This window comes from Lutjanus erythropterus, chromosome 4, assembly GCF_056507025.1.
Source record: "Lutjanus erythropterus isolate fLutEry1 chromosome 4, fLutEry1.hap2, whole genome shotgun sequence".
Taxonomy (NCBI): domain Eukaryota; kingdom Metazoa; phylum Chordata; class Actinopteri; order Lutjaniformes; family Lutjanidae; genus Lutjanus; species Lutjanus erythropterus.
Window position 1 is genome coordinate 6,338,978 of NC_139320.1, and position 10,619 is coordinate 6,349,596.

At 45.2% G+C, this 10,619-nt stretch overlaps 1 pseudogene; it reads right to left on the reverse strand.

Annotated features, from left to right (window-relative positions):
* Positions 1 to 5,855: 5,855 nt before the first annotated feature.
* LOC146327408 (uncharacterized) lies at positions 5,856 to 8,222 on the reverse strand (annotated as a pseudogene).
* Between the last annotated feature and the right edge of the window lie 2,397 nt (positions 8,223 to 10,619).

The following is a 10,619-nucleotide window of genomic DNA, read 5'->3' on the forward strand; positions in this document are numbered from 1 at the left end:
TCAAACCAATGAAAACATGACATGGTATTGATTTACAACTTTGACAATAAGAGGGTAAAGACATTCACCATCCAACTTCTATAATCGTCATACATACAACATTATAGTATAAATATGAAAACAATACCGTGCTACAGATATGTACATCTGTGGCACGGTATTGTTTTCCAATTTGCTTTTACCGACTTCAATCCTGTAATTACTAAACTTTTTTATAAATATGCAGATATTGTATTGAATTTAGTTTGTACACTTGAGTGTATGCCATTTCAAAAAGAACAATAACATTTTTGATAATTTCACTCAAACACCATGAACCACAGAAAGTGCAACTACCTCCTCCCATGCAGCCACAGGCACAGGCACCGTGGTTGGTACAAGACCAGAAGGTGTTGCCTGGCTTGACACCTAGATGGAAGAACAAACAAACCAAAAATAAAAAAAAATTAAAACTGAATGAACTGCAGAAACAAAATACTGTGGTCACTGATGTGGGACACACCACCTACCTGTTGATTTCTTGAGGAAAAAATAAAAAAAACTTGCATCAACAGACTGATGCATAGCATATATTCTTTTAAATACTTTCATTACTGTAAATACTAAACACATTCATAAATCAACACAACTTCCATTACATCTTTGCTTGTACATGTCAGTATATGCCATGATAACAAGAACAACAGCATCATTTTGATCATTACACTGACATAAACCACAGTAAGTGCAACAACCTCCCCACGGGCAGCCGCTGGCACAGCAGTCGCGAGCGGTGCAGGACCAGAAGGTATCGCCAGAGTTGACACCTTCACCTAGTGACAGTACATAAAAAAAAACTTGCAATACTTTTGCATGCAAACACATAACAAACATGTAACAACATAATAAATATAATATACCATAAATATTTATCAAAATAGATATATGTTCACACTGGATGATCTCAATAGATTAAATTCATTGTTAAATATGTACATATTAATTTATATACAGTAAAAAACATTTCATTATAGCTTAATTTTATGACATGATGAAACGACTCAGCTCTACAAAATTTTAACATGATCAGCTTAATCACAAAATACACACACATGTAAATATGGTCTTAGTTATTGTGTAGTGGTTTCTTCCTCATTGATACTATTCTTGGATGCAAAAGGACACAGAATCCCCTCATGGTCACTGAAATGTCGGCAACACTACTGTTTCAACATTACAATCTGTTTTCACATAAATGTGATCAATTAATGTGCCCTTCTCAGTTGTTGGTTCTGTGATATATTGGATAAACCCCTTTTTTGCTAGAAAGTTGCACAGTGATGCAGATTTGAGAATATTCTCATTAAAATCTCCCATGACAGCTATTGTGGTAGTTAGAGGATTGAGCCAATCAAGTAATTTGCCTACATATTCTTTAAACAAAGACATGGGATAAGTTGGTGGTCGATACAGTACAGCTATTAATATATTGTAAGTAAGATAGTTGTAAACTAAACACTCTATATTTACATTTGGTGGCTGGATCTGTTTACATAGCAAATTGTCTGCACTATACAGGCCAACTCCACCATGTTGTTGGCCTTGTATATCAATCAATATTGGGTTACTACTACTGTATGCTAGACTATGTGGCTGACTATGGAAAGTGTAACCATTAATGTTGACGCTATCAAATGAGGGAACGTCACGTAGCCACGTCTCTGTAACAGCACTACAATGTAGTGGCCGATGTGTACATACCACCAAATTTTGTACATTCATTAAAAATATATTGAAAGTATGTGAATTTACCTTCAGCCTTGTAATATTTTCTACCAAGAAGAGTGACATGTTTTCTAGTACATCCTTAATGTTGTTTTTACAATATATCTTTTCCTCATCAAAATCTATATATAGATATCTATAATTAACCCTGACAAACTTCTCACATGACTCAAGGCTACATATGGTTGACCAGGTGCAAATATCTTTCTCAGTGACACCACAGCTTTATCTACAGTAAATCCTTGCACTTTATGGACTGTTAGAGCCCATGCTAGTGTTGGGAAGAGGAGGAGCTAAATATGATCAGTGGCAATAATTCATAATTATTAATATTAATTATGGATTATTAAAATATTTGATTAATTAATAATTAATTATTACATAAGCATAATGATCAAATTAGCTTACAGCGGGGCACCACCGGGAAAACCCAGACCAATGATCAGGCGTAAATTCAGTCTCAAAAGTGTTCACTTAGGAAGCTGATTCTGGGGAGATATCAGCAACTATAAGATGAACAGGAAGGAGTGGAGCTCAGGCACTGACTTTGTCAACCAGCTTCATCACAATACACATGAAAAACCAGGACAACTTCTCTTTGCAGTATAACAGGGTTTATTCACACTGATGACATTAATTTACAACCAACATCAACATTGCTGTATAAACCCTATCAACTATAACACATTACAAAACCAATCAGCAAGCATCAAGAAGGGTGTGTGTGTGTGTGTGTGTGTGTGTGTGAGCTTGAGTGGGGGGTTAAAGCGTAGCAAGATGGCGGCTGTGACGCTGCAGGCTGCGTCATGCAAGGGTCACTGATCACGTCACGTAATGGTAAAGGAAGCATGTGACTCACAACAAAAGGAGGGGAGCCAGTAGAGAGGGAAGTTCAAATTGCTCGACTCAAAGTGTAGGTTAGTTAGAGGAAGAGAGAGGGGGAAGCACTCAGAAGTGTGGTCACGCAGGCGGTATTGAGATGCAGTAACCCGTCTGTGTTACGCAGAGACCCGCTCGGCTCAGCTGGTGAGCGGCGTGAATCTGGACATTGAACCAACACAGCCGAAGTACTGATAAATCCCGCGTGCGGGGCAACACAATAGCGGTCCGATGAGGTCGGATCACTATGTATCACAAGCAGACACAAACGAGCAGAAGAATAACAGGCAGCAGCAACACAGGCAATATTTTTACAATATTAATACAGCCAAAAATGGACACAGCCGTCCGTATCAACAAGCCCTTACAAATCTTAACAAGAAAACACACACTAATTAATATCTGCCCAGAGCTAAAGCTTCTTACTTTTGCAGAAGGTGGAGTGCTGTGTCGGTTGTTCCTCGTGCGTCCTTTGTTGCGGCAGAGGTAACGTGGTTAGTGGCTCACAGCGGCTAACGGGTCCTCGGTGAGGGGAGGGCAAGTCTCTGGCGAGGCGAGTTCATTCTGGCTCGTAGCGGGGGAAGAAGGGGATCCTTGTCCTTCTTCTTGAAGCGGGCAGTCCTTGTTATCTACCAAGCTTCACATCCGCGGCCATCCGGGTGAGAGGGTCGATCCGTGGTCTCGTACCGGGCTACTCTGTGTTTCTCGGTGCACAGAGTGAGGGAGAGGAGAGGAGATGAGCTCAACCAGCGAGGGAAATCCGTAGGCCTAAAACGCGTCTAGTTGTGCACAGTAATAAGTCTTTCTAAAACGTTCGCCATGCAGGACGAGTTGCTAAGCTTCAGGAACAGTTACGGTTATTTCCATTGGCTATGAGAGTCACAGCCGGAAGCATTTCCCTCAGGTACACTTCATGATAATATACTCGGCGTGACGTCATTGGCCATGGCGGATTTCACACAATGGGAACTGTGGATTTCACAGGACCCCTGCTGGTCAGCTGGGGCTCTGTGTTGGGGGTTGAATCAGCTGATTCACACAGAGAAAGGGGGTTGACTGATTCCTTTGTTCTTTTCGGCACCAACATGTGGTCTCAGGCTTTGGTTGTTACATGTAGGCCCAAAAGTTTATGGAGAAAGTGTAGGCCTTTATTAGAAATCCTTGTACGGCACAACATCCCCCTCTTTGATCTGAAGAGTGGGGGTGGCGGTCAGTTTTTGGATCAACGTAGGGCCAGACAGTTCCTAAATTGGATGTTAATTGAGTTCACAGTCCATGTGTTCCTGGGAACCAAAAGATAATTAGTCTGTACAGTTTATAAAGCATTGAGGACTTTAGTATCTGGGCAATTACTTGAGGCTATCTCTGGACAGATTTTTTACTAACTCTAAATATTTCTTACAAACAAAAGAAAAGAGAGAAAGGAGAAGAGAAAAAAAAATTACTTCAAACTTCACAATGAACCCCATGCTTTTCAGCTTATCTTCACAACATCTGATTAATTGGAAAAGGAAGAAGGAAAGGAAAGCACAAAGCAGGAAGTGGTCAGGGGTTAGTGACCTACTCTTGGAGCGGGCTGGAGCTAACCCGTGGTGTGGATACAGACTGGTGTGCAAATCGCAGTTGAACAACTCGGAGGGTGTCCAGTCTGGTCTGTAGTGTTTGTATGTGTCTGTACATGATGTGTGCAATAATTGCAGTGATGACCCAGCCACTAAGGAGGAGCCTGAGGGCAACCAGGCTGACATGGTGTTCTTGGTAAGATGACAGCTGTTGTGGAAATTTTCCCCTACTGGTGAATAATGAAATAGACTTCTGCCGGCCGACAAGGTTTTATTTCTTTGCTAAAAAGGTCAATCAGCACACCAGCGGTCAGAGTGGAGAAAGACCCAGAACATGGGGAGACCTGAACATTTATGCCTGAAGAACGCCCCCTAAGGTGTGTTTCACACCCCTTTGTCTGCTGCAGGTATCGGTACCCCACAAAGAGTGTTTTCACACTCCTTTGTCAGGTATCGGCACCGACTCCCTAGGGTGTGGTTCGCATAAGGGGCATCCTGCAAGGTTTTGTATTCAGATGCTCCCACTGTTAAGAGGTCTAGACATGATTAATTTAAAACACGAAAGGACCTGGTATCTTGATGTGCTCAGAGGGAGGTTGAGAACCTCAAGTGGTTGACAAAAGGATCTAAGCATTGATGAAGAGACAGAGGGGAAGGATGTCTCACGTGGTTAAAATGCAAAGGAATTGTATTAACAATTGCAATCAAAGAGTTTGGCATTTTGGTGAGACAGTGGGAGGTTGTGTGTCTCATAAAGAAGTCAAAATTACAATTACAATTCCTCCCTTTTGATTATTGATTAATCACAATAAAAGAAAATGAATAGACATAAAATAAATGCAGCTCCCAAAATTACTACAACTTGATTATCCGACACATTAATTCACATGGATTTTAAAATGTATCATCATGGCAGTTGTCATGTAAGGAAGGAGACATGGGGAAAGGGAAATAAAAAAATATGGTAAAAGATAATAATTGATCAAACAACAACAACAATAACAATAATAATAATAATAAAAATAATAATGAAAATGAGTAGCAATGAAGAGGGCAAAAAATAACAGTAATAACACCAAAAAAAAAAAAAGGTACAATATTTACAAAATGTCATCATCAGAGTCTAGGTCTGAGCTGGAGTAATGATGGGGATCAGGGATGTGAAATGAGGTTGAATCTTGATGATCATTAATGTTCGCATGAACATATGTAGAGGATTGTATTATCTTCATCTTCATTATCACTATTCCAGGTTGGGATGAAAGTTGGTTAAATGGGCAGGCAAATCTTGTTAAGAGTGTTGTTAGGCCATCTATGAGAACAATTAGTTGATGCTGTAGTGTTTACAAATATTTTAGTTTGACAACTTGATTGTTCAGTATCATCATCAGGTCCTTATCTAGGCCAAACACAAGTCTCTGCATGTTGTAGAGGAACTTCAAATGCCATGTTATGAGGGGTAGGATGGGAATCAGTACAGATAATATTGGGATGTGGGGTAACTGAGACATTGTTTCTGATTTGTTGTCCGGCAAGTAGTAGCATCATCATTCCCAAAGGGACAGTACCTGCATCAGCGAATTTGACATCAGAGATGGTGATTTGGGCTCCGTTGGAATGTGGAATTTTTGTTATCGTGAAGCGGGGATTTCTGTTTGGGGCAAGGGTCTCGTCAGTGGCAGCCATGACCAAATGCCAGTCGCGTGGTCCACAAGGGTCTTTGCATATGTATTTGTCATAGTTGGCATAATATGCATGAACTTGGCCTGATTGCCAAATTTCAGGATAAACGGTGCAGGTGAATGTTGCACTTTGTCCTTCAGTCAGAGTGACATTTTGTGCAGGTTTGTAGGTGTAGGCCTCTATCAGCATTGTCGAACATGATAGGAGCAGGATCAGGTGGTGCATGATGTGGTCTGATGGAGAAGGGTTTTGTGCTGCTGGTCTTGTACGTCTAGGTGGTGTTAGTTGAGTTCCTCAGAGTTGTCCCTCGTGTCGTCCTTCGTGGCAGTCGTTCGTCGTCGCGCTGTCCGTCCTCGCGTCGTCTGTCCTCACGTCGTTCCGGTTGACAGCTGGATTCGTCTGTTGGCTCAGGGACCTTCCTGCAGTGGCTGGCGTGGACCCACGTTGCTCTCTCAGCGAGTGTGTGTCGTCAGGAGTATCTGGAATGGACCTCGCCAGCGTCTGGAGTGCCAGTGCTTCCTTCTTAGGTCTTTTATCACCACCCAGTCGCCAGGTTAGAAGTCATGGAGCGGTGTGGAAGCTGGAGGTGGAAGGGCGGATTTCACCTGAGAGATTTGAGAGAGAAGGGAAGATAAGTTTTTGCAATATTCTAACATGTCATCCTCACGTAGGCCAGTGGAGAGGAGTGGCCTGGTTACAGGTTCCACTCCTAGGGATGGAGGTCTGCCAAAAAGAATTTCAAAGGGATTCATGTTTACTCTGGACCTTTTCCTCATTCTCATGTGCGTTAAAACGATCGGCAGAACTTTTGTCCATGACAATCCCGTTTCCTCACAACACTTTGCTAATTTTGATTTTAGAGTGCCATTTTCTCTTTCAACAGCACCTCCACTGGCCGGATGATATGCAGAATGTTGTCTGAGGTCAATGGAAAGAAATTCGCTGACTTGGGTTATTGCAGAATTGATAAAGTGTGAGCCGTTATCGTTACTCAGTCATCTGCCCCTTAAGAATTACCAAGCAAATGGGGGCGCCCGCTGTGCATGCTGGGATAGTCAAATCGACTTCACTGGCCACCTGACATGCTTGAGGTACAGTCTGCCCTGATGTCATGTACTCTAATTCAAGAGACGGAGGGTGTTTTTCGGCACTGGCCTGTGACCACAGGACTTGGTTCATTGTGTCCAGCTGGGCGCCAAGTCTGACCAGAAGGTCTGCCCCCACAAGGAATGATGGGAAAAGTTTGGGGACTACGCTCACTAAATGTACAACCTCTTTTCTTCCAATGCGCACAGAGAGAGCACACACCCCAATTGCCTTGACAGGGGTCTGCGGTGTCTGTGCAGAAGGCAGGCAGTGGCTCCGTGGCGCAAAAGTAGGAGAAGGGTTGAGCAGGCACAGGTCATTATAGAAGTCCTGACTGATGACGGATTTCTCGGACCAGAGTGCCAGGAGCGCGTCAGGGGGCTGAGACGCCACTGAGGTGCACGCCTCCAAGCCCAAGGGGACTGTACAAAGCTGGGTTTGTATTCTTTAATGCACAAAGAAATGATCCATGGCTGTGAGAATCACAGGTACTGGCCGGCAATGGCTGAGTGGGTGCAGGCGGTGGCAGAAGGTCAGAGCCAGGATCAGGCTCTGAAAGAGGCATGAGCGTGTCATGAGCCTGGCGGCGACATGTCCACTTAAGGCTGACTGACTGAGTGGTTTGGGGTTGTCGACCTGAGCCCAAATGTGTCCACAGTGGCAGTCAATGAGCGGAGCAAGTCGGTCGAGCAGACAGGTCTTGACCGATGAGCAGTGGCTCCGTGTCAATGGTGCAGATGTGTAAGGGGTGGACAAGCGTCATCTCTTGGAACGTGAGGTTGCCCCAGGCACGCCTAGTGATGGGTGAACTGTCTTGGGTGTAGCTGGTGATGCTCACACTACAGGCCTTGATCTGCAGGGGTTTGCCAAGGGTGGCCGTTGCCCTGGCAACTTCTGAAAAGGTGTTGAAGTTTATCAGGCTTTTCAGAGCCAGAATCAAGGAGAGCAAGGGCGTTGGTGGTGGTAGGGGGTGGCACCAGCGGGGGGGAATGATAGGAAAGGAGGGCATGGAGTGGTGTGTATGGCAGTTGATGGGAGTGTTTTTGGTTCCCCTGGCTCCGTACCCCAACCTACAAGGTAAACCTTGGCGATAGAGGGTATGGTTGCCCGGCCTAGTCCTGCTGACGGAGGGCCAGTGTCGGCTTCTGTCTGGGAGTCTGGCGGGCCTGGTGGACGGCGGGGGATGTCCAGCTGCTTCACTGCTTCTGACACGCATTTTCGGATCAAGTCCTCCATCTCAGGTTTCATGCCCTTCTCTCTGGAGGGGCTTGGGGTGCCATTACGCCACTTACCTCTTTGGTTTCCCTGCTTGGCATTGGGTTCGAACTGGCCTCTCCCTCTCTGCTGAAAGGTGTCTGGCCGTGACGCTTTCGTTTGGCCCTGGGGTTGGGGATGGCTGCCACCCCCTGGTTTCGCCACCCACCCTGTTGGGGAGGCGGTCGCTGCTTCGGGGGTCTAGCTCTGATGTCCATTCTAGCATGAGGAACCTCACTTCCTTCCAGTGCTAAGTTGGTGTCCTCCAAAGCTTGGATCCCCAGGACCCTGGCGTCGACCTCGTGACCTCTAGTGGGACGCGTGTGTGTTTCCCATACCAGCATGGTGAGCCCACGTGTTCTGCAGTGCATCATGACGTCGTAATTCAGGCTGTCATGGAGGTTGTGGAGGAACAAGGACTTGAAAGCATGATCGTCTTCCAGGCCTGGTGCGTTACGACCCTGAAAACGGGCAGTTCTCAGGCGCATGAAGTATTCTCGAGGGAGCTCATGTTTCTTCTGCAAGATGGCAAAGGCACCAAGGGTGGCAGAAGCTTCGTTGGTGTATGGCGAATACTCCTCGCGCAGCGCTTTCCGAAGCGTTGCATAGCGGTCTTGGGTGTTAGGTGGAAGCGTTTCCATGAACACATGGATGCTCCTTGCCGTGGTCTTCCAGACCAACTTAAGTTTTTCTCTTGACGTAGCGTCAGGTAAGTCAACAAGGCAGTGTTCGACTTCCCGGAAGTAGTCCTCGATGTTGGCGTCGGGGCTATTCGGGTCGAAGCACTCTATGTCCTTGGCAAGAGACTCAAGCTGTCGGGTACGCAGGCCCCGACTATGGTACGACTGTTGACCGTCCGATTCTGAACTTCCTGAGTCACTCGGATCGCTGTAGCGATAAGTCTTGGATGGTGCACTCTGGCTTACCTGCTGGGTTGTTGGCGTAATCCACGAGTTTCTGTAGCGCCGGATGACAGTCTTCATTGTCATAACTGTCAAGCCTGTCCTTTTCTTCTGAGGAGAGGTGAAGGAATGCCACGACCATCTCTCAAGACTGGCTCAAGTGACCTCTTAGGAGCTTCGGCTCTGCCCACCTGGGGTGTTTGGGAGTACATTCTACAGGTGGTGAAGCGGATTGCTCTCATTTCCATCTCTGTGTCTATGTTTGTATACCGGCTTGCCACGTCCATTGTGAAAAGGTAGCTTTGTGGTAGTGAGAGGTTTTTGATTTTGGCTATGAAGTCATTTGTGTTCTTGACATAGCTTGGGTGTTTGGAAGTGAATCTTACGGATCAGCAGAACTACTGGACTACTACCTGAACCCATTATCCAACACAGTCTGATACGATTGGTCTTCCTGCCGGAATTTGGTGTGGGGTTGGCCAGGTTTTGGGGGTTTGTGTGTTTTTGGTAATAAGTAGAAATATCGTGGGCAGTGTGGGGATGAGCCTTTCAAGTAAAGGGCTTGTGCGCGTTAGAAATTTGTCTGTGACCATATTGTCTAATATGGTGTGTACCCGTTTGGCTGTGTGGGAAAATTGGTGTCAGTTTTTTGTAGTAATTTGTGTCCGAGAGTTGTCGTGTGGCTTCTGCTATGTAATCTTTCCGGTCCTGTATGACTACTGCTGATCCTTTGTCTGCTGGTTTGATTATTATCATGGGATTGTCTTGGAGGTCCTTTGAGACCGAGATTTCTTCTTTGTTCAAGTTTGGTTTTTCCTCTTTTAAGGGTATTTGGCTGGTCGTTGTCCTGTCTAGTTCGATTAATGTGAGTAGTTGGTGTAGTAGGGTGTTTAGGGCGGGTTCGCAGTTCGAACTTACATGGAAAGGTTTGTGTGTTTTTTGTGAGTCGTTTTTGAAGTGTGAGGCCAATTTGAGGCGACGGTGGTATTGTTGCATGTGGCCTGAAAAGGATTTACGCGTGTGTGTGGGGACGAAGGATAAGCCTCTGCTTAATAGTTTAAGGTGTGTCTGTGATAAATTGATTGATCTGGATAGGCTGATCACTGATCTGTCTTTGGTATGTGTGCTGGTCCGTTTTAGGCCAGCGGGGGTAATTCTAAAAAAGAGAGCCAGTGTGAGCTCATTTTTCTTGCTGTGTTTGGTGTCCAGTGAATGTTGTCCGTCTTTGTTTGGAATGAGCTTTGGGGGAGGCATGGTATGTGGCAACCTGTGTCCCCGATTATTTTGTTGAGTTGTTTAAGATTTCTTTGTGCCAAGGGAGGTAGTGTGTGTGAGAAATTGATCTGTGGTATGTAGATTCTGGCATAGGGGAATGTGTGGAGTCCGGATGAAATGAGTGTGGTTAGTTCTTTGCTGAATAGGTTTCCATGACTGTGGGATGTGGGATCCAGGGGTCAGTGGGTATATAATGGCACCTCCCTTCAGTGGT